Raw genomic sequence first — 26,773 nt, forward strand, 5'->3', positions numbered from 1 at the left:
AATTCCTTTCGGTTGATGACATGGTTCGGGAGTAATATGCAATAGGGGCTTCTGTGCCATTTGGCAACCTGTGGCTGAGCACAGCCCCCACCCCATAGGGAGATGCATCGCAGCTTAACACTAATGGCAGCGTGCCATTGTATTGGATAAGGAGGCTATCACTCGATAGGAGATTCTTTACCCCTTCGAATGCCCTAGCTTCCGCCTTTCCCCAAGACCATGCAGCTGTCTTTGCTAGTAATTTGTGAAGCGGTTCGGCTATGGACGCCTTATTTCTTAGAAATACCGCGTAGAAGTTTACCAGACCTAAGAATGCCTGTAACTCCGTTTTGTTCTTTGGAACTGGGGCCTTCCTGATGGCCCGTACCTTGCTTTCAGTGGGGTGAATCCCTTCCCTGTCTATCCGGTAGCCCAGGAATTCCACAGATTCAACCCCGATCTGGCATTTGTTCAGTTTAACTTTTAGACCGGCAGACTGGAAAATGCCCAAAACTTTTCGCAGCCTTACCCCTAGTTCCTCTAGGTTCTCAGCGGATACCAATACATCGTCGAAGTATGGTACCACCCCTGGTAATCCTTGTAACAGCCGCTCCATTAGGTTCTGAAATAACCCTGGAGCCACGCTCACCCCAAACTGTAACCGGGTGCACTTAAAAGCCCCTCTGTGAGTCACAATTGTCTGCGCTTCGGCTGTGCTGCTATCTACGGGTAGCTGTTGATAGGCTTGTGCTAAGTCTAGCTTGGCAAAAACTTGCCCTTGCCCTAGTGAGTGTAGCAAGTGCTGTACCACCGGGACGGGGTAAGCACTCTTTTGCAATGCTTTGTTAAGCGTTGCCTTGTAGTCAGCGCAAATCCGGACCGACCCGTCCGGTTTGACTGGGGTGACTATAGGGGTTTCCCACTTAGCATGGTCAACTGGCACTAGAATTCCCTGGTTTACTAGCTTGTCCAGTTCCCGGTCAATCTTGGGCTTTAGGGCGAATGGGACCCTCCTAGCCTTTAACCGAATAGGGGCAACTTGTGGGTCTAAGTTAAAGGAGATAGGGGTCCCCGTGTACTTGCCCAGGCAGTCTTTGAAAACGTCCCCGAACTCCTTCATGAGTGCGTCTTTGAGGTCGACTTCGTTTCTGAAGATTCCGGTAACCCCCATGCCCAATGCTCTGAACCAGTCCAGACCCAACAAGCTTGGCAGGGTCCCATCGACGATGGTGATGGGCAGAGTTTTCTTGTATTGTCCATACTCGACGTGGACGGACGTTACCCCTCGAACAGGGATGCGATTCCCTTGGTAGTCTTGTACCTTTAATTTCTGTGGTTGCAGCTTGCGCTTTGCGATGGCGGGTAAGGCTCTCATGAGATTGTCCCAGGACATGATCGTGATCGATGAGCCGGTGTCCACCTCCAATCGGCACGGCACCCCCTCAATCTTTGCCTTTGTAAAGATTTTTTTTCTAGGCGTGTTGATGCGTGACCCACTCTCACGACAGTCTGATTCAACTTCGCGCCTTTTTTAAACTGACCACTCGCGGGCCGCTTCGCCGTTCCCGCGCTCTGATTGGCCGGTTTGAATTTTTGGCGGGAAGGTTGGGGTGCTCAACAGGCCTGTGCTATGTGCCCCTTCCTTCGCATCACCGACACCGCATCCTTAAATTTGCATTGTTGTCATTGGTGTTGCCCTCCGCAACTTGCGCAGTCACCCGGTCTTCTTTCTCCGGCCTCCCGTGTGGAAGACTCCTTCCTCTTCCTCACCGTCCGACTCAGCCTGGATCTCCTCGTTGTGGACGGGGTTGATTTCGCACCAGCCGTTGGTGCGGCGGCTTTGTAGGGTTTCCGCCGCTTGGGTAGACATCTCGTGAGCCCTGGCTTCGTCCAAGGCGTTTGCCAGCGTTAGGTTGCTTTTAGACAGCAGCCGCCTCCGCAAACGGATGTCCCTGACCCCGCGGATGAGTTGCTCCAGCAATGCCTCATCCAAGTCTCGGTACTCACAATGTTTTGAGGCTTTCCTCAGGGCGGCCATGTATGCGCTGATGGACTCGCCCTCTTGCTGTCTGCGCTCCCCGAATTCGAACCGTTGCACATACTTGGACGGCGTTGGTGCATAATGGGCTTTCAATAAAGTCTGCAGAGTTTGCCACGGTACTGACTGTACCGGCGTTGGCTCAGCCAGGGATTCTGCGGTGTCGAAAACTTCTGGACCGCAGTGGCTCAGGAAATACGCTCGTTTCCTGTTGTCTGAAACTCCTTGAAGTTCGTTCGCCTCGAGGAAACACTCGAAACGAGCCATGTATGACCCCCATTTTTCCTTAGCTGGGTCGAATAGCGCTGGCGGTGTGTAGCCGGACATCGCTGCTTTCCGCCCCTTGTTTGCTGGGTTCGCGTCTTCCTGGTGAGTTCAGCTCTTTTCCTGGTGCTCTTAGCCTCGAGATCCCACCTTCGTCACCAGTGTTAGATTCGGGCAATAACGAGGCAGGAGACCAGGATAGTGACAACAGCTCTTTACTATATGGTGAACCCAGCAACCCGGGCTGGGAAAAACCTCTCTTTATATACAGTTTAGCCGGTGGCTTCAACCAATAAACAACATGCTTTTTTCCCGCCAAAACTTTTAAAGATACATTACAACATTCAAATACACATTGCCATCATGAGATGGGGACACTGATTGTGTGGAAGTTCTGACCCAGCATTTGAAAGTTGTTTGAGAATGGATGGGAAGAAGACAGTTGACGTTGATTCCCTGAAATTCAAAGGGGCTATTTGAAACAAATTTCTTCTGTTGTAATTCTGGCCAAAGGAGCACTTTGTTGAAGGCGAGTTCTGTGACTTGGGGGTTTTCTAGACTCATCGCTACCACTGGAATGATAGATGTAGCTGACTTTGCTCAGCTTCAGGTGGTGAACCCACTGTGGCTCTAATGGAATGGAGGCCATGGTAACAAACAGTAACCTCTGCATATAGAATGAGTATGGAGCAGGGGTCTCCAACCTTGGTCCCTTTAAGACTTGTGGACTTCAACTCCCAGAGTCCCAGAGGAACCTCAACAAGTCAACAAGTCTTAAAGGGACCAAGGTTGGAGACCTCTGGTATGGAGTATACTTTATTTGGAGTTGTCTTTGAAGAGTGCCCAGAAGCAACAATTGGTATAAAATGCAACATTCTCCTCACTGATAGGTTAGTGAAACCTAACATTAATAAGGTTAATGCTGTAGGGACTACTTTGAATGTCAGTAGGTTTCTGAGTACAGTTCAGAGTAGTGGTCATCACTTATATAGCCTTACACAGTTTGGTTCCTTGGTACTCCAGGGGTGCCTGCTTCAAATAGAATTGATGTACCCAATGCAATACAGTTCAAGTTAACACAGTCCAATACTGTACAGTTGTGAATTGAGATATTGAGGGCTTCTCCCCCTGTGACAGTCAGGAAGGGGAGCCCCAAGAAATAATATTTCTCAGGTTCCATCTCTAGGAAACAGTTTGAACTAGATATCTGGTTGATTCCATCCTAGATGGCTTTTAGGAAAGCATCCAATTAATTTTAATTTAGAATGTCATTAGGATTTGGATGCCAAGGAAGAAGGATTATGTTCTGTGATCTTAATTATATGGTGTTTTGGTTCCCCCCCCCGTTTTTCTGAATATCTTGTAAACTATTAGCAGACCTTGTGGAGCATATAACTATCATAATAAATAAAACAATTATTTCAGGCGAACCATGTTATGGTTTACTACATTGTATCAATCCAGATACAAAGTAAGAAAAATTCTGAGCATTTGTACAGTTTGTTTTTTTTCCACATGGATGGTGTAATATGGCCTTGACTAGATATTTTTATACTATAAAATTGAAGGATTGATTCTAGTCAAAATATTTGGACAGCACCATATTGGGACAGGCTGGCCTAGGTTGTTAGAATAATTCTAAAAGTATGATGACCTATTTAAAACAATAATGTGAGAAAATAGATCCACCAAAAATCTGAACATTATATTTGGGTTTAGGAAATTAAAGTGGGAGGTAGTCAACTTCTATATTAAAACATAAGTGGTCACGCACAAAGTCTTTAAAATATATATCAAAGATATAAAGCGTGTAATGAAATAAGTGTATGTAGCTATCAAATTAAGAAAGCAGAAGGACAGATGAAAGCTGTTAAGTCATGTTGTCTTTTCTGTTGAACAACATATCACTCTGACATTTTAAAATCCATTCTCAGATTCACAGCATATTTTTCCATATCACTTTTGTAATCCAGTATTTTTTTAAACTCCAAATTCACATTCAAACCAGTCACAGTCTGTTTTATCCAATAAAATCTGTGCTTTTTAATCTGCTGTAGCTTCATTCCATTCATATATTTCTCAATGACTTGCTATAGAACCAAAATCTAACTGCATACTGATATAAAATCACATTACTCTTCCCAAAATTTGCTAATTGTACCTCTTGCAAACTTTTAGCCAAAATTTGGGAATATATCTCTGCATTCATACTTCACAAACTAATCTCCCTGTAGTCTTTGCATTCACTCTTGCTACTTTCCCTTTACATAAGGCGATAATAACAGCATTTCCCCCCCAAATTGTTAGGCACAAACTCAATCTTTGCGCTCATCTTAAACACTTAACTAACCACTATTTAAATTTGTATATTAGCAGTTCTGTTCCTAGTCTGTACCAGTTCCAGTTCAAGTATTTGTCAAAGAAGCCTGTCATCAAGAAAGCGGATGCAGCTTGATTTTGGTTTATTGTGTTTTGTGAGTCACTGTCATTTATGAAAACCATGATTTTATATATACAGTATATAGTCAGTATCCCATCCCATCCCATCCCATTCATTTGTTCTCTCTTTCACTTATTAACAAGGTCTGTATGCCAGTGAGTTCTAAAGGCTCTGAGTAATGTATATTTTTAGAGCAATGTATGCAACCAGTCAGTATGCTGTTCCTGAATTCTGATAGTTCATCATTCCTAAACCAAAAAAATTAGGCTTGTGTCTTTTCTGCAGTATTGGTAAACTTTTTCGGCACTGAATGCTGAAACGGGAGCACATGCACATGTACACATACGCATGACGGAAACCGGAAGAGCAACCGCCCAGTGCGCATATGCACACCAGGAAGATGATCTTTCAGTTTCCAGAGCATGCATGTGCACTGGCCAGCCAGCCTTCAGGCATGCATGGACGCCAGAAACCAGAAGACCAGGTGGCTGGTGCGCATGCGCTCGTGAAGATCAGCTGGCTGGCATGCCGGAACCCGAAGAGCAATGGGCAACGGCTCGTGTGCCTGGAGAAATGCCACTTCCGGCACACATGCCATAGGTTCGCCATCATGGCGCTAGGTCTATCCTTTGGCAAAAAATAGCCTTCTGTTAAGGGTTATCCTTGAGAAAAAAAAGAGAGGCTTTTAAGGCTAAGGCTAAGTAGGCACTGGCCTAGGCTGCCAAAGCTTAGGGAGCACTAAAAACAAAGGCTATTTTTAAAAAAAAATGAAAATATTTGCACTTGTACAAGATGATGCCATCAATCTGACTTGGGGGCACCATATACCCTTGAGCTGGAACTGCATGCAGTCACTGGTGGGCTGCAGGGAAGTAGAGGACAAATTCTCATCATCTGCAAAATGTTTGGCCAGGATGTATATCCATAGACTCAGAAGAGATTCCACCCACCTCCTCTGTCTACCTTAGTTTTAGGTCTCCTATCCTAGAAAGACCAGTGCTATGGATCTTGAGGTTCCCAAATAAAGGCCTCACTCCAAAGTGTCTCCAAATGTTGAAATGCCATTTTTAATGCAACAGAAGGTAAAAACAATGACATTGATGGGAAGAATTATTATGCCTGTGCAGATCATTCAGTGAATGAAGCTCTCGTCTGGCTTTCTTCTTCAAGACTACAAGGCAGCCACAGCAGTTTGAATTCTCACTATTGCTATTCAGGACCCTTCTGAGTTGTTCTGGATGTACATCAGTGGTGGGATTCAGCCAGTTCGCACCACTTCGGGAGCACCGGTTGTTAATTTTCTGAGCAGTTTGGCAAACTGGTTGTTGGGAGAAATCATTAGAGCAGAGAACTGGTTGTCAAATCACTTGAATCCCACCACTGATGTACATGTACATGCCTAGAGGACATTGAAAGTAGATTTTTAAAAATTTAAATGTAAACTTCATCTGGCCCTGCTTTTTTTCTCTATTCTTGCTTCACTGATTTTTTCAAAGGATAACCCTAGCTTGTTTCTTAATAGATCACTAACATAGACTTTCCGTAATGAAAATAATATCTTTAAGATGCTACAAGACATTTTATGTTTTTACATCTGCCATACTACATGCTTTCTATGGAATGGGCAGCTACATAAATTTGATGAATAAATAAAATAATAAATAAGTAAATAAATAAATAATAAGGGCTGAGAATATAATCAATAATAATTAATAATAAATTATTAATACTTCTCTTTGACTTTCAGTAGTGAATGGTTCTAGTGAATAAGACTAGAAAAATCTGTTTGTCTTTGAAAATATTCAATCAGTTGGTGTTTTCACTACCTGCTATAATTAATTAAAATAATGAGAGATAAACACACACTTGCCTAGTTCTGCTAAGCAATAAGCAGCTCAAGCACCTAGAAACTTCCTGGAAGTTTTTAAGAAGAGATTGGACAATCATTTGTCTGAAATCGTATAGGGCAGGGGTCTCCAACCTTGATCCCTTTAAGATGTGTGGACTTCAACTCCCAGCTTTGCTGGCTGAGGGACTCTGGGAGTTGAAGTCCACACGTCTTAAAGTGACCAAGGTTGGAGACCCCTGGTATAGGGTTTCCTGCCTGAGCAGGGGGTTGGAGTAAAAGACCTCCAAATTCCCTTTTAATTCTGTCAGATATTCTCTCTACTTTCCACTCCTCCACCATAGACAAAGATTAGGAACAAATAGAACAGATTGTGTTGCATTAGGAAGATTTAACACATCTCGTTTGGAGGCTCAAATCAGTCTGCAAAAACGTATGTGGAGTGTAAAATTCCAGAGTACTACTACACTCATCCACTTACAGCATTGAAAAATCAATGTTTTGTGCACATAATTTACATTTTGAAGCAACTGGTAAATATTTTTCACTTAAAAAACAAACAAACTTACTAGATCAAACTGAGTTGATTTCTTACCTTTTTTTTTTTTTGGAGAAAGTTGAATTTTCATCTGGATTGATTTTAGTGTTAGGAATATCTACCTAACTAGGATGCCAAGGACAAGATGGGATTATACAGCTGCGCAACATAGCAGCCTACAAGTTGCAGTTGTATAAGAAAATTGCAATGTCATCAGCAAATCTATTGTGATATAACTGACATTGAATCAGGGGCTTGAGCCCCATAGCAGGTTTAACATAACATAATAACAGAGTTGGAAGGGACCTTGGAGGTCTTCTAGTCCAACCCCCTGTCCTTCCTGTTGAAGACTACTTCAGCTTCAATCACAACAATACACGAGCACACAATAGATTTAAGCTTAATGTGAACTGCTCCAATCTTGATTGCAGAAAATATGACTTCAGAAACAGAGTTGTTAATGCCTGGAATGCACTACCAGACTCTGTGGTCTCTTCCCAAAATCCCCAAAGCTTTAACCAAAAGCTATCTATTATTGACCTCACCCCGTTCCTAAGAGGTCTGTAAGGGGCGTGCATAAGAGCACCAATGTGCCTACGGTTCCTGTCCTAATGTTCCCTTTGATTGTATAATAATAACAACAAGAGTTGGAAGGGACCTTGGAGGTCTTCTAGTCCAACCCCCTGCCCAGGCAGGAAACCCTACACCATTTCAGACAAATGGCTATCCAACATTTTCTTAAAAATTTTCAGTGTTGGAGCATTCACAACTTCTGGAGGCAAGTTGTTCCACTTATTGATTGTTCTAACTGTTAGGAAATTTCTCCTTAGTTCTAAGTTGTTTCTCTCCTTGATTAGTTTCCACCCATTGCTTCTTGTTCTACCCTCAGGTGCTTTGGAGAATAGTTTGACTCCGTCTTCTTTGTGGCAGCCCCTGAGATATTGGAACACTGCTATCATGTCTCCCCTAGTCCTTCTTTTCATTAAACTAGACATATCCAGTTCCTGCAACCGTTCTTCATACGTTTTAGCCTCCAGTCCCCTCATCTTTGTTGCTTTTCTTTGCACTCTTTCTAGAGTCTCAATATCTTTTTTACATCGTGGCGACCAAAACTGAATGCAATATTCCAAGTGTGGCCTTATCAAGGCATTATAAAGTGGTATTAACACTTCACCTGATCTTGATTCTATCCCTCTGTTTATACAGCCCAGAACTGTGTTGGCTTTTTTGGCAGCTGCTGCACACTGCTGGCTCATATCTAAATGGTTGTCCACTAGGACTCCAAGATGCCTCTCACAGTTACTACTATTGAGCAAGGTACCACATATACGGTACCTGTGCATTTTGTGTTTTTTGCCTAAATGTAGAACTTTACTTTTTTCTTGGTGGACCGCTTGGTTTGCAGCCTATTTTTAGATCACGGATGGGTGGATTACTGCATAGCTTCCATTTGTTGCTGAATTTCAGTTCCAACATCCTGAGCCAGGCAGATAAATAGCACTGCTGCAGCTTCTGGAAGACCATATGTTTTAAAATATAGACAGGATCTGACTTTGTTTGTTTGTTTGTTTGTGTGTGTGTGTGTGTGTGTGTGTGTGTGTGTGTTTTGCAGGAGAAAGTATGTGACACATTCTGTGTCTACAATTTTGTATCAGGTAGAACTCCAGCTGGCTGCATCGTGATGCTATTGATCTAACTTACTTTACTGCTGTACTAATGATCAAAGAAGCTATTGAAAATTACAAAAGATTATGTCACTGGAAAGTGTCTAATAAAGTGAGCATGCACGGCAGACTTTTTTGCTAATCTACTGATATAAACAGAAATCAGCCTATATGCCAAAAAATGTGTTTAGGGAACCCGTCATACTTTTGTACATTTTATTGGATTGTTGTTGATGTTTCCATATATGCAAATATTCTTTATTGCCTTAAAAATATATTTGTGTTTGGTTTGAGCAAGAGGTGGGATGAAATGAGGGGGGATAGGATTTGAACCCTTTTGTATATTTTCCACAAAAGCACATGAATGGTTTTATGCAAATAGAAGCGTTGAGAAAGGGAATTGAGAATATCATGAATGTACCATTCACCACAGTGTCAATGGAATGGCATAATTGTCCCCACTCCAGCAGTAAATTACTTGGTTCTCCTGCAAATTATTCTACAAACTCACAGCCTGATTGTGGAGCTCTGAACCACAGTAATAGTTCCATTAAACTTTAGTCAGCCTTGTGAATGAGTGTCATTTACATTATTTGAGCTCTAATTACAATATAAGTCATTGATATAAGTGCTTTCTAAAGTAATATTGTTAGGTTTGGGTATTGACGAGGCAGGAGACCAGGTTAGTGACAACAGCTCTTTAATATAGTGTGACCCAGCAAAACTCTGGAGAAAAACCTCTCCTTATATACACTTCAGCCAGAGGCTGTATCCAATCAGAAGCGAGATACTTCCCGCCTAAAACTCCCGCCAAAACTTACAGTAATACATTACACTCCTCCCCTCCCAGAAGGCACTTTGCCAATATTTGCATATTAGCAGTTCTGTTCCTAGTCTGTACCAGTTCCAGTTCAAGTATTTGTCAAAGAAGCCTGTCATCAAGAAAGCGGATGCAGCTTGATTTTGGTTTATTGTGTTTTGTGAGTCACTGTCATTTATGAAAACCATGATTTTATATATACAGTATATAGTCAGTATCCCATCCCATCCCATCCCATTCATTTGTTCTCTCTCTCACTTATTAACAAGGTCTGTATGCCAGTGAGTTCTAAAGGCTCTGAGTAATGTATATTTTTAGAGCAATGTATGCAACCAGTCAGTATGCTGTTCCTGAATTCTGATAGTTCATCATTCCTAAACCAAAAAAATTAGGCTTGTGTCTTTTCTGCTAGGGCAGTATTGGTAAACTTTTTCAGCACTGAATGCTGAAACGGGAGCACATGCACATGTACACATACGCATGACGGAAACCGGAAGAGCAACCGCCCAGTGCGCATATGCACACCAGGAAGATGATCTTTCAGTTTCCAGAGCATGCATGTGCACTGGCCAGCCAGCCTTCAGGCATGCATGGACGCCAGAAACCAGAAGACCAGGTGGCTGGTGCGCATGCGCTCGTGAAGATCAGCTGGCTGGCATGCCGGAACCCGAAGAGCAATGGGCGACGGCTTGTGTGCCTGGAGAAATGGCTCTATATGCCACTTCCGGCACACATGCCATAGGTTCGCCATCATGGCGCTAGGTCTATCCTTTGGCAAAAAATAGCCTTCTGTTAAGGGTTATCCTTGAGAAAAAAAAGAGAGGCTTTTAAGGCTAAGGCTAAGTAGGCACTGGCCTAGGCTGCCAAAGCTTAGGGAGCACTAAAAACAAAAGCTATTTTTTTTTAAAAAATGAAAATATTTGCACTTGTACAAGATGATGCCATCAATCTGACTTGGGGGCACCATATACCCTTGAGCTGGAACTGCATGCAGTCACTGGTGGGCTGCAGGGAAGTAGAGGACAAATTCTCATCATCTGCAAAATGTTTGGCCAGGATGTATATCCATAGACTCAGAAGAGATTCCACCCACCTCCTCTGTCTACCTTAGTTTTAGGTCTCCTATCCTAGAAAGACCAGTGCTATGGATCTTGAGGTTCCCAAATAAAGGCCTCACTCCAAAGTGTCTCCAAATGTTGAAATGCCATTTTTAATGCAACAGAAAGTGAAAACAATGACATTGATGGGAAGAATTATTATGCCTGTGCAGATCATTCAGTGAATGAAGCTCTTGTCTGGCTTTCTTCTTCAAGACTACAAGGCAGCCACAGCAGTTTGAATTCTCAATATTGCTATTCAGGACCCTTCTGAGTTGTTCTGGATGTACATCAGTGGTGGGATTCAGCCAGTTCGCACCACTTCGGGAGCACCGGTTGTTAACTTTCTGAGCAGTTTGGCAAACTGGTTGTTGGAAGAAATCATTAGGGCAGAGAACCGGTTGTTAAATCACTTGAATCCCACCACTGATGTACATGTACATGCCTAGAGGACATTGAAAGTAGATTTTTAAAAATTTAAATGTAAACTTCATCTGGCCCTGCTTTTTTTCTCTATTCTTGCTTCACTGATTTTTTTCAAAGGATAACCCTAGCTTGTTTCTTAATAGATCACTAACATAGACTTTCCATAATGAAAATAATACCTTTAAGATGCTATAAGGCATTTTATGTTTTTACATCTGCCATACTACATGCTTTCTATGGAATGGGCAGCTACATAAATTTGATGAATAAATAAAATAATAAATAAATAAATAAATAATAAGGGCTGAGAATATAATCAATAATAATTAATAATGATCAATTATTAATACTTTTTCTTGGTGGACCGCTTGGTTTGCAGCCTATTTTTAGATCACGGATGGGTGGATTACTGCATAGCTTCCATTTGTTGCTGAATTTCAATTCCAACATCCTGAGCCAGGCAGATAAATAGTACTGCTGCAGCTTCTGGAAGACCATATGTTTTAAAATATAGACAGGATCTGACTTTGTTTGTTTGTTTGTTTGTTTGTGTGTGTGTGTGTGTGTGTGTTTTGCAGGAGAAAGTACGTGACACATTCTGTGTCTACAATTTTGTATCAGGTAGAACTCCAGCTGGCTGCATCGTGATGCTATTGATCTAACTTACTTTACTGCTGTACTAATGATCAAAGAAGCTATTGAAAATTACAAAAGATTATGTCACTGGAAAGTGTCTAATAAAGTGAGCATGCACGGCAGACTTTTTTGCTAATCTACTGATATAAACAGAAATCAGCCTAAATGCCAAAAAATGTGTTTAGGGACATTTGTACTTTTGTACATTTTATTGGATTGTTGTTGATGTTTCCATATATGCAAATATTCTTTATTGCCTTAAAAATATATTTGTGTTTGGTTTGAGCAAGAGGTGGGATGAAATGAGGGGGGATAGGATTTGAACCCTTTTGTATATTTTCCACAAAAGCACATGAATGGTTTTATGCAAATAGAAGCGTTGAGAAAGGGAATTGAGAATATCATGAATGTACCATTCACCACAGTGTCAATGGAATGGCATAATTGTCCCCACTCCAGCAGTAAATTACTTGGTTCTCCTACAAATTATTCTACAAACTCACAGCCTGATTGTGGAGCTCTGAACCACAGTAATAGTTCCATTAAACTTTAGTCAGCCTTGTGAATGAGTGTCATTTACATTATTTGAGCTCTAATTACAATATAAGTCATTGATATAAGTGCTTTCTAAAGTAATATTGTTAGGTTTGGGTATTGAGCAGGAGACCAGGTTAGTGACAACAGCTCTTTAATATAGTGTGACCCAGCAAAACTCTGGAGAAAAACCTCTCCTTATATACACTTCAGCCTGAGGCTGCATCCAATCAAGCGAGATATTTCCGCCTAAAACTCCCGCCAAAACTTACAGTAATACATTACACTCCTTCCCTCCCAGAAGGCACTTTGCCAATATTTGCATATTACTTCTCTCGTAGTCCTGCAGGTGCGTGGGCGTCTCCTGACTCTCCCGGACCTCGCAGTTCACTTTCTGGAGTTGAGTCGAGCTTGCCGGAGGACTTTTCGTTCCTCTGAGCTCCTCCTCCCGCCATCCGGCCCTGGATTATTCGCCGGCTCGGACCTGCTGTCCTCTAGAGGGACCGGAGGGTGTCGCTGGACCTCGCCTGACTCAGATAAGTCTCTGTTTGGTTTCGCTTTCTGTTTGTTCTCGGCTCCAGTCAGCTGTGGGGTTAATTAAATCATAGTCAGGGCTGGTCTCGCCTAATTCTGCCTTATCGCTCAATCTGTTTCTTAATTGATCTATGTGGCGCCTCAAACTCTGCCATCGTCTATTTCCACTAGATAAGATTTGGGGCCCGTTTGTCTATGACTATCCCCTCTTCCAGCTTGGGCCGTCGCTGTAATTATGTGCCCACACTGAGTCTCCTATGTTTAATTCCCATTCTATCTGGTTTTGTTTTGAACCCGTCCCGTCGTAGTTGGTGTAGCCGGTCTAGCGGGCACCGTAGCTTCCGCCCATTAATAGCTCGGCTGGGCTGCGGCGGTGGCCACACAGGGGTCCTGTGTTGGGCGGTTAGGAATGCGTCGATCTGTGCCTGCCAATCGCCGGGGCGCTTCGTGATAGCGCTTCTTCGCACTCCGAACAAAGCGTTCAGCAAGGCCGTTCGGCGCGGGGTGGAGCGGCGCTGAGAGGCATGTCGGATGCCCTCTTCAGCCAGGTACCCTTCAAATAATGCTGCGGTGAACTGTGGGCGTTATCGGACACGAGGGTGTCCGGTAGCCCGTGCGTGGCGAAAAGGTGTTTTAGTGCTGCAATGACAGCTCCAGCGGTTGTGGATTTCATTAGGATGATCTCCAGCCATTTGGAGAATGCATCCACCACAATTAGAAATGTTTGGCCGTGGAAGGGCGGCAAAATCAATGTGTATGCGGGACCAAGGGCCTTGGGGTTTCTCCCACTCCAACACTGGGGCCGTGGGTGGTAGTGGTCTGGATTCCTGACATACCTGGCATCGGCCAACCCTGTCACCGATTTCCCTGTCCATTAGGGGCCACCAAACATAGCTCCTGGCTAGCCCTTCATCCTTACAATTCCTGGGTGACCCTCATGCAGTAGTTCCAGGACTTTTTTTCTCAGCTTCTCTGGAACTACCACCCTATCCCCCCAGAGCAGGCACCCCCCTTGCACAGACAATTCCCCTCTTTTCTTTACAAACTCTCTAAAGCAGTCGCCCGGCAGCGGGCCATCCCTTGAACCCAACCGATTACAGTTCTTAAAACAATGTCCGGTAGGAGGCCGAGCCACTTCCTGCGATGTGACTGGGCCAGAGTCCCAAGAGTCAATTAGTAGAACGGGGGTGCCCGGAGTAGGGTCCTCGATTTCCCCGGGCAATGGGCATCTGCTCAATGCGTCCGCATGCCCCAGCTCTTTTCCAGGTCGATGCTGCAGTTTGTTAGAGTAGGCGGCCAGAAAAATAGTCCATCTGGTCAGCCGGGGCGATAGTGCCACTGGCGTTGGGCGGTCGCCAGCCAGTAATCCCAATAGCGGTCTGTGGTCAGTGATAATTTCAAAGTCTCTCCCCAAAACGTATTCGTGAAAATTTTTCACCCCTGTCACTATTAGAGCCTCCCTATCTAGCTGGCTGTAATTCCTCTCAGCCGGGACATCGTTCGTGAATAGAACGCTATAGGGGCTTCAGTGCCGTTTGGGAGTCTGTGGCTAAGTACAGCTCCTACTCCATAGGGGGACGCATCACAAACCAATACTAACGGCAGTCTGTTGTTGTATTGTATTAACAGGCTATCGCTTGATAGCAAACTTTTTACTGCCTCAAATGCCCTATTCTCTGACTTCCCCCACGACCAAGCAGTGTTTTTTCCAAGCAATTTATGCAGCGGTTCAGCAACGGTTGCCTTGTCTTTTAAAAACACGGCGTAAAGTTTACCAGACCCAGGAAAGCCTGGAGTTCTGTCTTGTTTTTGGGTGCTGGGGCTCTCTTTATCGCCTTGACTTTGCTCTCAGTGGGGTGAATCCCTTTTTTGTCTATTCTATAGCCCAAAAATTCAACAGATTCGACCCCTATCTGACACTTGCTTGCTTTGACTTTTAATCCTGCCGACCTAAAAATGGCCAAAACTTTCCTTAATCGCTTCCCCAGTTCTCTTAAATCTTCCCCTGATACCAACACATCATCGAATAGGGCACGACTCCGGTAACCCTTGTAGGAGCCGCTCCATCAAATTTTGGAATAGCCCGGGGGCCACACTCAACCCGAACTGTAACCGGGTGCACTTAAAGGCACCCCGGTGCGTTACAATGGTCTGGGCTTCAGCTGTGCTAGCATCTACGGGTAGCTGTTGGTACGCTTGTGCCAAGTCTAATTTGGCGAAAACTTGTCCGTGCCCTAGTGAGTGCAATAAGTGTTGCACTACTGGAACTGGGTAGGCGCTCTTTTGCAATGCTTTGTTCAAGGTAGCCTTGTAATCAGCGCAAATTCTTATGGACCCGTCTGGTTTTATAGGGGTGACGATTGGCGTCTCCCATTTGGCATGGTCAACTGGCACTAGTATCCCCTGGCTGACTAATTTATCTAACTCTTTGTCGATTTTAGGTTTGAGTGCAAAAGGAACCCTCCTTGCCTTTAACCTAATGGGAGCTATTTGGGGGTCTAAATTGAAGGAGATAGGGGTCCCCTTGTACTTGCCTAAACGGTCCTCGAATCGTCTGCGAATTCCTCCATTAGGGCGTTTTGCAGGTTGCATCCGCTCCGTGGCGCCAGTCACCCCATTCCCAACGCCGGAACCAGTCTAGCCCCAGCAAGCTTGGCAAGGTTCCTCGACTAACGTGATGGGCAGGGTCTTTTCGTATGTCCCGTACTTGACCTCGACGGTCGTTGTCCTCGAACAGGGATGCGGTTGCCCTGGTAATCCTGCACCCGGGCCGTTGTTTCTGTAGCTTGCGCTTGGCGATGTGCGGCAAGGCTTTCACAAAAGTGTCCCAGGACATGATTGTGATAGCTGATCCTGTGTCTACTTCCAGTCGGCACGGTACGCCTCCAATTGTCGGGTTTGTGAAGATCTTTTCTTCGATGCGGGTAGCTGCGTGGTCTATGGTAACAGTCATTCGGTTTGACTTCGCTCTTTCTTTCCTGGCCAATCGCGGGTCGCCTCGCCGATCTCGCGCTCTGATTGGCTGGTTTGAAATTCGGCGGGAATGTGGGGTTTGCATCTCTGACTCAGAGCCGCTCTGATTGGCGATTTGAATTTTCGGTAGGAAGGTTGGGGTGCTCGGCAGACTTGAGCCAGGTGCCCTTCCTTTCACACCGCCGCAAATGGCGTCCCTGAACTTACATCTTTGGCGCTGATGTCGCCCGCAACTTCCGCATTCCTCCGGGTCTTCCCTTGTCGATTTTCCGGTGTAGTGGACTTCTTCCTCCTCTTCGCTGGTTGACTCACGATAGGTTTCTTCGTGGTGGACTGTGCTCGGCTTTGCGCCCGCCATCGGCGTGAGTCGCTTTTGTAAGGTGTCTGCTGCATGGTTGGACATCTCATGGGCTCTGGCTTCGTCCAGGCGTTTGCCAATGTCAGGTTGCTCTTGGCTAGCAACCGTCTCCTCAAACGGATGTCTCTGACCCCCCGTATAAGTTGTTCCAGCAGCTCTTCGTCCAGATCGCGGTACTCGCAATGCTTGGAGGCTTGTCTCAGGGCTGCCATGTAGTCGCTGATAGACTCGCCTTCTTGGTGCCTCGCTCCCCAAACTCGTACCGTCGAGCGTATTTGGGCGGGGCTGGTGCGTAGTGATTCTTCAGGAGGGTCTGAAGGGTCTGCCACGACACGGAGTGTAGCGGTGTTGGCTCCGCTAGGGCTTCTGCGACGGCGATGACTGCGGACCCACAGTGGCTTATGAAGTAAGCCCGTTTGCGGTTGTCGGAGACTCCCTGTAGCTCGTTTGCCTCCAGGAAACTTTCGAAACGGGTCATATATATTCCCCATGTCTCCTGGGCAGGGTCAAACGGAGTGGGTGGCGTGTAGCCGGTCATCGCTGCATTCGCCGTCACCTTGCTGGGTTTGATTCTCGTAGTGAGTTCAGCTCTGTTCTGGTGCTCTGCCTCAATATCCCATCCTCGTCGCCAATGTTAGGTTTGGGTATTGACGAGGCAGGAGACCAGGTTAGTGACAACAGCTCTTTAATATAGTGTGACCCAGCAAAACTCTGGAGAAAAACCTCTCCTTATATACACTTCAGCCAGAGGCTGTATCCAATCAGAAGCGAGATACTTCCCGCCTAAAACTCCCGCCAAAACTTACAGTAATACATTACAAATATAACTTCTCAAATGGATCCAAGAACTTTGCTGAAGTAGACTCTTGTGGGTTTACTGTGTTTTGGGAAAATAATTTTCCTGTGTAGATCATTCTGTTTGGATAGCTGAACACATAAGATAATCTGTTCAAAAGTAGTAACTTTGGTCTGGATTGTACCAATTCAGACTCAATGAGACTTTTCACATTATGAAATACTGATCTCCCATGTAGAGAAAAAAACAATCAGACTAGATCTGAATCTAGCTCTCTCTCTGCCGTGGCAGGAAATTTTTTGGGGTTAAACACAGGAGCATTCAGTCACGTTCATTTAACCTGCTAGCTGAACCAGAATAGGCCTGAAATAGGTTTGCTGCCTTATCTGCTGTTTATGAAACTTTAAAAAAACAGCCAAAAGGAAGATACCAATTACAGGGAAAGGAAGGGACAAAACAATCAGCTGCATGAAGGAGAAAATATTCAGCTCAATATGTTTCAAACCAAATTTTTTTGGCACGGCTGTTCTTGCAGTACAATCGTCAAACTGATACCGAAATTGTACTGTTTACAACTTGTGAGAATAGGTCAGGCTCCCAGTTTGGTGCTATATTATTAGAGAAAGAGGCTGGAGTTCAGACAAGATTCAGTATTGTAGACAGGACTATAGACCTTTCTGTGTTTTTGAGAAGAGCTACTGACCACTGCTGCTTATTTCCCATGAAAAACCCATGTGGATTTATCAGATCAATGCCTAATAAAGGAACACGTTTTGTTTTTAGAACAGTGTACTTTACGGAAAACTAAAGAATAAGCTTGCAAAGTCGACCCAGAAAAGACTAAAGATATATTCACACTATATGCTACATTGTGGTTTATTGAATAGAATCATAGAATTGAAAGGAATCATTGGGTCTAATACCCTGGTCAATGAAGGAATCCACATTCAAGTATTCTGGCCAGATGGCTGACTAATAGAGATGTGCAAATCATTCAGTGCATTGGAACCGTTTGTTTTAGGTGGTCTATCTCTGAATAGGATTACTAGATATCTGAATAGGCAAAAGAGGACATGGAAAATTGAAAAGGAAGACAAATGAGAAGAAAAGAGGGTACATTAACGGTTAAACCCCCATGGCATCCATGACAAAATTACAGTGAAAAACTGGGGTGGGGGAGTACCTAGACCTATATGTGTGTGAAATTACTTTTTCCAGCATCAGAAAGACTTTTCAATCACAGTATTTTTCCAGCAGATCTTCATTTTCATGAACATATCCAGTGAAAATATAAAATCAAGAACACAATTTTCAAATCTATAGAAATATAGGACAAGTTTTTGTGATTTACAGGCTAAGATGATCATAGATTTGAAGTGGATGGATTGAAGCTGATTTGCTGGAATCAGGAAATAAATAAATGATCTAAATCTAGGCTGTTGAATTTGCCAAAGAAAAGAAAGAAGCAAAGAATTTACAAGGTCGCAAGACATGAAAGTCTGAATGATTGCTGTCATGAAAACCATCCCTCAAACCACCAAAAAAAAAAAATAAGGTACTCAAAAAGCCAGACAATATTTTATTTTAAGACAATGCCTGTTGGATGGAGGACATGAGGACAAAAAGGAGGACATATCCTCCTTTTGTTAGATGTCTGGCAAACTCTGTGCCTGAACTCTAAATATGTATTTTGGATATCTGATTTATACATGGAATGAAAAAAGGCTGTTTTGGATGAGGCTGAAATGCTGCTGTTCTAGGCAGAGGTTAAAGGTGGGGTTATGAGTGGGTGAAATCCGAGACTTGGGGATTTTTTGGGCAACAGCATGTATGGTCAAACTATAAGACCAGCAGTAGATGAGGGAAGGGAAGGAAAAGAAGATTTTGGGAAGAATGGTGATATATTTTTCTACCAGCTTGAGATGGGAAACATGCAGTTATAAATTGTTTGTTTCTTTGTTTTGGTGGCTTCCAGTCAATGTTAACTCCTGGCAACTGCATGGACAAGTCCCTGCAGTGATCTTGGCAACATTTTCAGAAGAGGTTTGCCATTACCTTCTTCACAGAGCTGATGGAGAGTTACTGGCCTTCAAACCACTCAGTTGATTTTGTATCAAAGGTAGAGCTTTCCCAGTTTCTAGCATGGTGCTTTACTGCAGGTATTCCCCAACTTACAGCCATAATTGTTCTGTTGCTAAGCAAGAAGATTATTAAGTGAGCCACACCCAATTCTATGACCTTTTTGCCATAGTGGTTAAGTGAATCACATGGCTGTTAAGCGACTCCATCTTCCCACATTAACTTTGTTTGGCAGAAGCCAACTGGGAACGTCACAAATGGCAATCATGTGACCCTGCAATTGTCATAAATGCATGTCGGTTGCCAAGCACCCAAATTCTGATCTCTTGACCTCAGAGACACTACAGTGATTGTAACTGTGAGGAGTCATTTTTTCAGTGCCATTGTAACTTTGGAGGGTTGCTAAATGAATGGTTGTAAGTCAAGGACTACCTGTACTATCCCAACTGCCTGGGCAGAACTCAGATGGTGACAGAGCAGCAGCTTTCCTACTGAGCTACTTAGGATATTTTATTTATTTTATCTGATTTTATAAATAGCCTAGCTGCACTTCTTAATTTTATCTAGTTTTATTTAATATACACATTCTCTGTGAGAGACATTCTATATCTGAATACCAAGTCCCTAAAACATCATAAAGCTTCCAGACATGAAAGATCAATACTGAAGCAATGAGGAAGAACATGAAACGTATCAGGACAAGCCCAGGCTGTTAGACTTTATCTGAACCAACAAAGCAGCCCAAAAGTGATGACTATTTGATGGACAAGAAAACTGTGAGTAAAAATAATAACAAAGTAAATCCTCCCCATTCTATATCTACCTCCAATAACTATTATATCAACAGGCATTTTCACAAATAGTGTAAGTTCTAAAAATGGATTTCATATAATTTATAAACAAAGTAACCCTGCAAATTCTTCTAATCCCCTCCTCCTGAAATCAGGAAATTTTAACATGGGCTAGTTTCCATCACCTTCCAAAGCATTATAGCTATTAACCACCTAGAACATTTTAAATGTGAGTCCTGACCATTTGAAAGTCCACTCTTGGTATAGATCAGGACTGTCTAACCTTGGCAACTTTAGGACTTATGGTCTTGAATTCCCAGAATTCCTCACCCAGAATACCATAACATAGCTGACTGGGGAATTTTGGGAGTTGAAGTCCACAAGTCTTAAAGATGCCGAGATTGGACAACCCTGGTATAGATAGAAATTTATTGTGTCAGAAAAATCCCAAGTTAAAAAACAGAAAATATTAATGTCGATAGTTTATTATGGATTTGTGGATTACATCTATTTTATGTTTCAAAGGAAGAGCAATGTGAAATGTGCTATCCCTTAGATAATAGCAAAAAACAAACAAATACCATGTATGGCAAAGAAGAATTAAGAAAGTACAGAAGAAAGAATCAGCTGGGGAGTGAGGTTTCTACTGAGAAGCTAGATTTACATAATCACTCACAGATCGCCATGCATATCTACATGTATCAAGCTTCCATCAGGAACACACCACCCCATCTAGATCCACCCTTTATGTTACAACTGCACTTGTTCTGACTCACTTGACGGTGCTTATCTGATACAATTAAACCACGCATTTAGGAGACCGAACTATCCACTCAATAAAATCAATAGGCAAGTCAACATAACCAAATCAATTCTGAGGAAGAAAACAATTAAAAGACAGAGCCCAAAAGAAAAAACTGCTATTTCTCACCTATATTTCACAGCTCAGTCATTCCAAAATGTTATTAATAAGCTAGAAACCCATACCGGACCATGACGCTACATTTGCCTAGGCAGACCTATCTTTGCACTCAATCTGAAACACATTCTCAAATACAAGAAACAACAAAGCAATGATGCCAATCAGATCCAAACCCTATAACAAACCCAGATGTCTGTTTTGCCCAGGGCTACTAAAATACGGTGTGCAAATTGTGCACCATACAAAGGTGCTGCAGGAGGGAAGGACGGCAAATTCTCATGGCAAATTAAAAAAAATATATCAAAAGCTGCGCACCACAGTTACCACATGGCACAATTATATTGAAAGATGTTACCTAAGAAAAAGAAGACAAAATATTTTGAATATTTAAAAAATGTATTTTTGTAGCAGAGGGTACTAAGTGTTATTCTGCACAAGGGTGATTTTTCTCCCACATTTACACTAACAACACCATCACAGGCTCTACATATACTAGATTAGAGGCACCTTCGGATATACTTTGTCTAATGTGATACATATCTTCCTCTGCAACCAATCTCTGGATTCTATGTTAGGTAAACAGGACTGACTTTCAATAAAATAATTAATGGATAAAATATAACTTTGGGACTCCATACAAGGATACAATAGTACCACAGTTAAAGATCTCACAGTAACTGTTTTAGCACAACAAAACTATATCAGCTTTATAGAGCAAGAGACTGCCAGACTTGTATACATCAATAAGCTTCAGGCTATTAGAAGACTTTAGCAAACACAATTGATTTTTAATAAATTACAATCACTGATTGATGAAGCACTTGGAATGTATCTCCAAGTAATCTACATCTGGATATCTGTTCTCCAAATTAAGGACAATTCTGACCTTTGTATAAATAAATGTAATGCAACAGAAACAACCATAATATGAAACACACCTACGTACCCAAGTTAAAAAAATTGCATGTATTGTAACAAGGGCATGCTGTATTTTTTGCAAAACCAGAAATAAAGATGTGTATTAGCTGAACCTGAGCCACAGAATTTTATCATGAGGTCAGTGAACATCTTTGTGTAGTGAAAACAAAACACATAAAACACTCACTTTTATAATATTACAAAAGAATACCCAAGCAAACAGGGTATCACAGGTAATATAGGTGAGGAAAATTTTCAAGTATAAAGTTCTCCTATTGCAGGATATAATTACTATTGAAGCAGTAACGCTATTTTTTCCCTTAAACTTCTTTTTTTTAAAAAAACAAACCACTCCTACCATCTGGAGAGATATAAGCATAAATTTGGGCATTTTTCTTCTTCTTCTCTCATCCTCTGTGGTTTTTTTCAGTCTGCATAAAATTCATCACTAATTGTTTCCCCTCTTTACTTCTAAAACTCTCTTTAAGACTTAGATCATTTGATATATTTTTTTCAGGACTGAAGCATTTTAAATGGTATGAAATATTCAAATACCCTTTAGCTGTGTATCTCTAACATCCCTGGTTTCAAAAGCAAACCATTTTCTTTCTTTGGAATAGTTTCTGAAATATTGCAAAGTATCAAAAAACTCCCTGTTGAATGAGGTTTCTAAGAAGAGATTCCTTTCTCTCACATTCATTAATATCTATTTTTCCCTTTCCAAAGGAAGTTGAGAACTTTGGAAGGTATTCACCTCTCTGTTAGCATTCATCTACTAGTCCTTTAAATTTCTTGAGAATGGCTTAAATGAAGATAGATTAGATATACACTGAGATTTCTCATTGCATTATCTTCTGTGTTCTCTTTATCAGAGTCAAAAAGAGGGCTGTGAAAATATTTACAGACCCCTCACATCCTGGACATAAACTGTTTCAACTCCTACCCTCAAAATGACACTACAGAGCACTACAGAACAACTAAACACAAGAACAGTTTTTTCCCGAACGCCATCACTCTGCTAAACAAATAATTCCCTCAACACTGTCAAACTATTGACTAGATCTGCACTAATATTAATCTTTTCATCATTCCCATCACCCATCTCCTTCACTTATCACTGTAATTTTGTTGCTTGTATCCTTACAATTTATATTTATATTGTTTCCTGATTGCTTATTTGTAGCCGATGACTATCATTAAGTATTGTATCATTAAGTGTTAAATTTGTAGCCTATGACTATCATTAAGTGTTGTAAGTGTTGTACCTTGATGAAGGTATCTTTTCTTTCATGTACAGAGAGCATATGCACCAAGACAAATTCCTTGTGTGTCCAATCACACTTGGCCAATATAAAAAAATTCTGTTCTATGGGTGAAAGAAGAAAAAAAGAGAAAAAGAAAATATTAAATAATTTGCAAATCAAAGTCACTTATGGGTATTAGAAAAGAATTGAAATAGAAATAGACTCTTGCCAAGTCTCCAATAGAAAAGTTTGAAAGTTTCCTTTCAAACTGAGCAGAGGTATGAGAGGAAGGGACAGAGAGAGAGAGAATGAATCAAGGTTCACATATTGCACTCCATCATTTCTAAAGAAGAGTTTATAGATTACACCACAATTAGCTCAGTTCACATAATGTAACAGGTCAGAAATTGAAGGTAGGGAACATGTCATAATGACCTTAGCACCCTTAGCAGCCTCTTTGTGGCTCTCTGAAACAATGTTCTGTCTTGTGATTTTACATACAAGTAGTCCTTGACTTATGACAATTAATGATCCTGAAATTACAGTCATAAGTCATGGCAATCATTAAATAGATCACCACATGACTCTACCCAATTTTACAAACTTTGCATTAATGGCAGTTATTTAAACAAAGGCAGGAATCATTAAGCAAACCCATCATATCTACTGGACAATTTTTTTTGCCGGAAACTGGAAGTAAACCCTTGTTTCCATTAAGAAAAAAAAATTCATAGTCACATGACTATGAGACGCTGCAAATTGCCATAAATGCAGGCCAGTTGCCAAGTGCCCAAAATGCAATCACGTGATTATGGGGAGAGGGCCAGCTGTCTGGGCTTTAAAACTGGGTTATAAGTAGCTTTAGGGAGGTCCGTCGTAACTTCAAACAGATTTATTTATTTTTATCTATTTATTATATTTATTATGTCATCCATTTCTTGTCCTATTCCTTTTTAGCTTATATATGTCATGTGTGCCAGTGTGGTCACAAAACATATATAAGGTAAAGACGAATAGGACAAGAAATTCCTGCTGATGTTGTTACCTAATTTGGTAACAACACGTTCAGAAACTAAATTGAAACAAGCTTGGAGAGCAAACCACTGCTAAAATTTAAAACCTGAGCTACAATATTTTCTATTATTTCACTGATAATGTTACCTAGTTTGCGTAATGAAACATTTGTAAGAAAACACCCAAGCTCAGAGAGCATCAAGGACTCCTTGTTTAAATCCTGAGCTACAAATATTCTCTTTTTTTGGCAGTTCCACCTCTCAGAATGAGGAGGGTATCCTTGCAGAATCTGAAGCTCTATGAGTCTAGGAGTCTTGTCCTGGTGATATAAACACAAGCTCTACTCTACTGAGTTGTACTGTGTTGTTATCCACAAGTACAGTTAAATTGCTTGCCGTGGGACACTTTCACTTACACAGCTCTGATCTTCTAATATGCTCCCAGAGAGAAAGGAGGCTCACAAGATGGCTTCATGTGTTTTCTTGTATCCCCTGAATAAGATTGTAGGAGACTGATTATCTGTCAACCTTCTTCAGGTTTTTGTGATAGCATTTTAAGAATATGAAGTGATTGGAATTAAGAATTAATTCTTAATTGGATTAAGTGATAAGACACATGGGTTTATTGCACTGATTCTCAAACAATTCTGTATGGATCCAACTTCACAGCCTCCGTACAGCCTCCCGATCAATTCAGGGACTTTTCACAATTTAGCCTTTCTACTTACAGAAAATGGTTCATGAAAGCAGATGAATTTCTGGAACCTATTTCATTGAAGCATACAAATAATAATACAAAGTTGGTATTAAAATTCAGAAAGCTGGCAATAGAGAACAGATTACAAATGTAGTTGCCACATGTACTATGTGAGTCCACATGTACTATGCTAAGTGGAACTGTGATCTTAAATAATCAACCCCCAAAGAAAAGACCAAGTAGGAAATACCAAAGTGAATATCTAAAAATGGAATTGATTGGTCGGGGACCATAAATAAATGTTCTGAATTGATTTGACAAAATGGGAAGCCATATGGCTGCAGATTCCCCTGCCTCTAGAGATTTCTATTGAAGAACATTCAATGAATTAAAGTTTTCGGAACAAAAATTAGTTTAAAAAGGCATAAAAGGCGAGAAGGTGTAGAAATGGAACTTTAATCATATTCACTGAATTCTCAGGCTCCTAAACATAAAAAAGCCTAGGGACGAGATTTTATCTTAATAGGGGTCTGCTGCATTTCCCAAATTTTTGTTTAGTGTTCTGTAATTGCACAAAGTTCGAGAAATACTGTTTTACTGATTTAAAAAGAAACACTCATCTTATGATAAAAAAATATGATTTATGGATATGAGTTTGTTATACCCAAACATCAACTGAAGGAAGCCTGTGCAGTTTTTTAAATTCTATGATTCTACAAATTTGAGGTAGTGTTGTATATAAAATCATTTCTAGAAAGTTTGCAACAGTCCTGATCTACATGTTTTTATCTGCAGTAACTGACATTGTTACTGTAAGGCAGTGAATATTTGCTACAATAAATGTTTTACAGAATAATACACTGTTCTTCACTCTATTCTATAATGGAGTATGGAAATAGCTTTGAATAAGGGAGTCTTTAAAAAAAATGATAATTTAGCAGGGGTAAGAAAGACACTCAAGATAATCCCCCCTTGATTCTATTTAGTGTACATGCACGCTTATTTTGAACATACAGCCATTTCTGTTCTTAAGCAATACAGAAATATAGGTTTATTTAAAATTGATACCACATATTTGCAAGATTTTGAGAGAACTTCATTGCTTGAAATAACTTATGTGTGATAAATTTTCATCCTATATCTCTTCTAAAGTGCCTTTCTTTGAAGTTTTGTTGGCAACTTGCTCCAAAGATTGTGTTGCCAATGTAGCTATTTGCTATAACCTTGGCTGATATTATCAGGGTTGATTTTCATATAGACATAGCTATCCCTGAGCATACATGGGGAGGGAAGTACAAATCAAGAAAAGCAAATAACATAAAAACATGCAATATTTTTGCTTATCTTTCCAAGCGGTTTCTCTTTGACTGATATTTTGTTATTATCTTTCCTGCTTCCTCATCTTTGTTCTTCCATGGTTCTCTGCATTTTGTCATTCTCTTTGTTCTTGCCTTCTCCTTGTCTGGATCCTTCTCTCTTTTCCAATGTCATTTATTGCAGTTCTTTCTTTACTCATTGGGTGTTCCCCCTACTTTACTCTTTCCACCAGTGGAAAGATTATTCCAGTGAGGATACTCTGAAGGATCCTCACTGTTTCCAAATGGGTCCTTCGTATCTTTAGACTATAGCACATAAAAGTGGGCCTGAAGGCATCACACATGAAGGTGATGCCCCCTTTAGATATAGCTTACAGATAACTCTTTCTTTCATATGAATGTAGGCTGCAATGTCCTATCTAACATCTTGAGCAGAACATTGTTTTACAGTTTCTTCTCTTGTGATTAAAACCTCCACCAAGGAGGCTTTATCTGTATACTGTATCTCCCCATATACACACAGGAAAAGGTAAAAAAGTTATTAAAATTATTATTCTGAGTAAACAGTATTGTGTGTTGCTGAGAACAGAGTAGATCAGTTTGAAAACTATGGAGAGTCAGTTGACACCTCTATAACTAATTTAATGAAATTTAATAACATTCTTCAGAACAAAATCTTGTACCTAAAATATCACTTTTAATCCAATTTACACATTGTAGGAATTCCAGGACAAGAGGAGAAAGGTTAGGTTGTTCTCTTGTGGAAGCATTAATATGTGAAGTACTACGCTTGCCAGAAGATAATCAGCTAGATAGGGAAAAGGTTCAAATTTTTGGCCTCTCCTTTTTT

This window comes from Ahaetulla prasina, chromosome 1 (assembly GCF_028640845.1).
Source record: "Ahaetulla prasina isolate Xishuangbanna chromosome 1, ASM2864084v1, whole genome shotgun sequence".
NCBI lineage: Eukaryota > Metazoa > Chordata > Lepidosauria > Squamata > Colubridae > Ahaetulla > Ahaetulla prasina.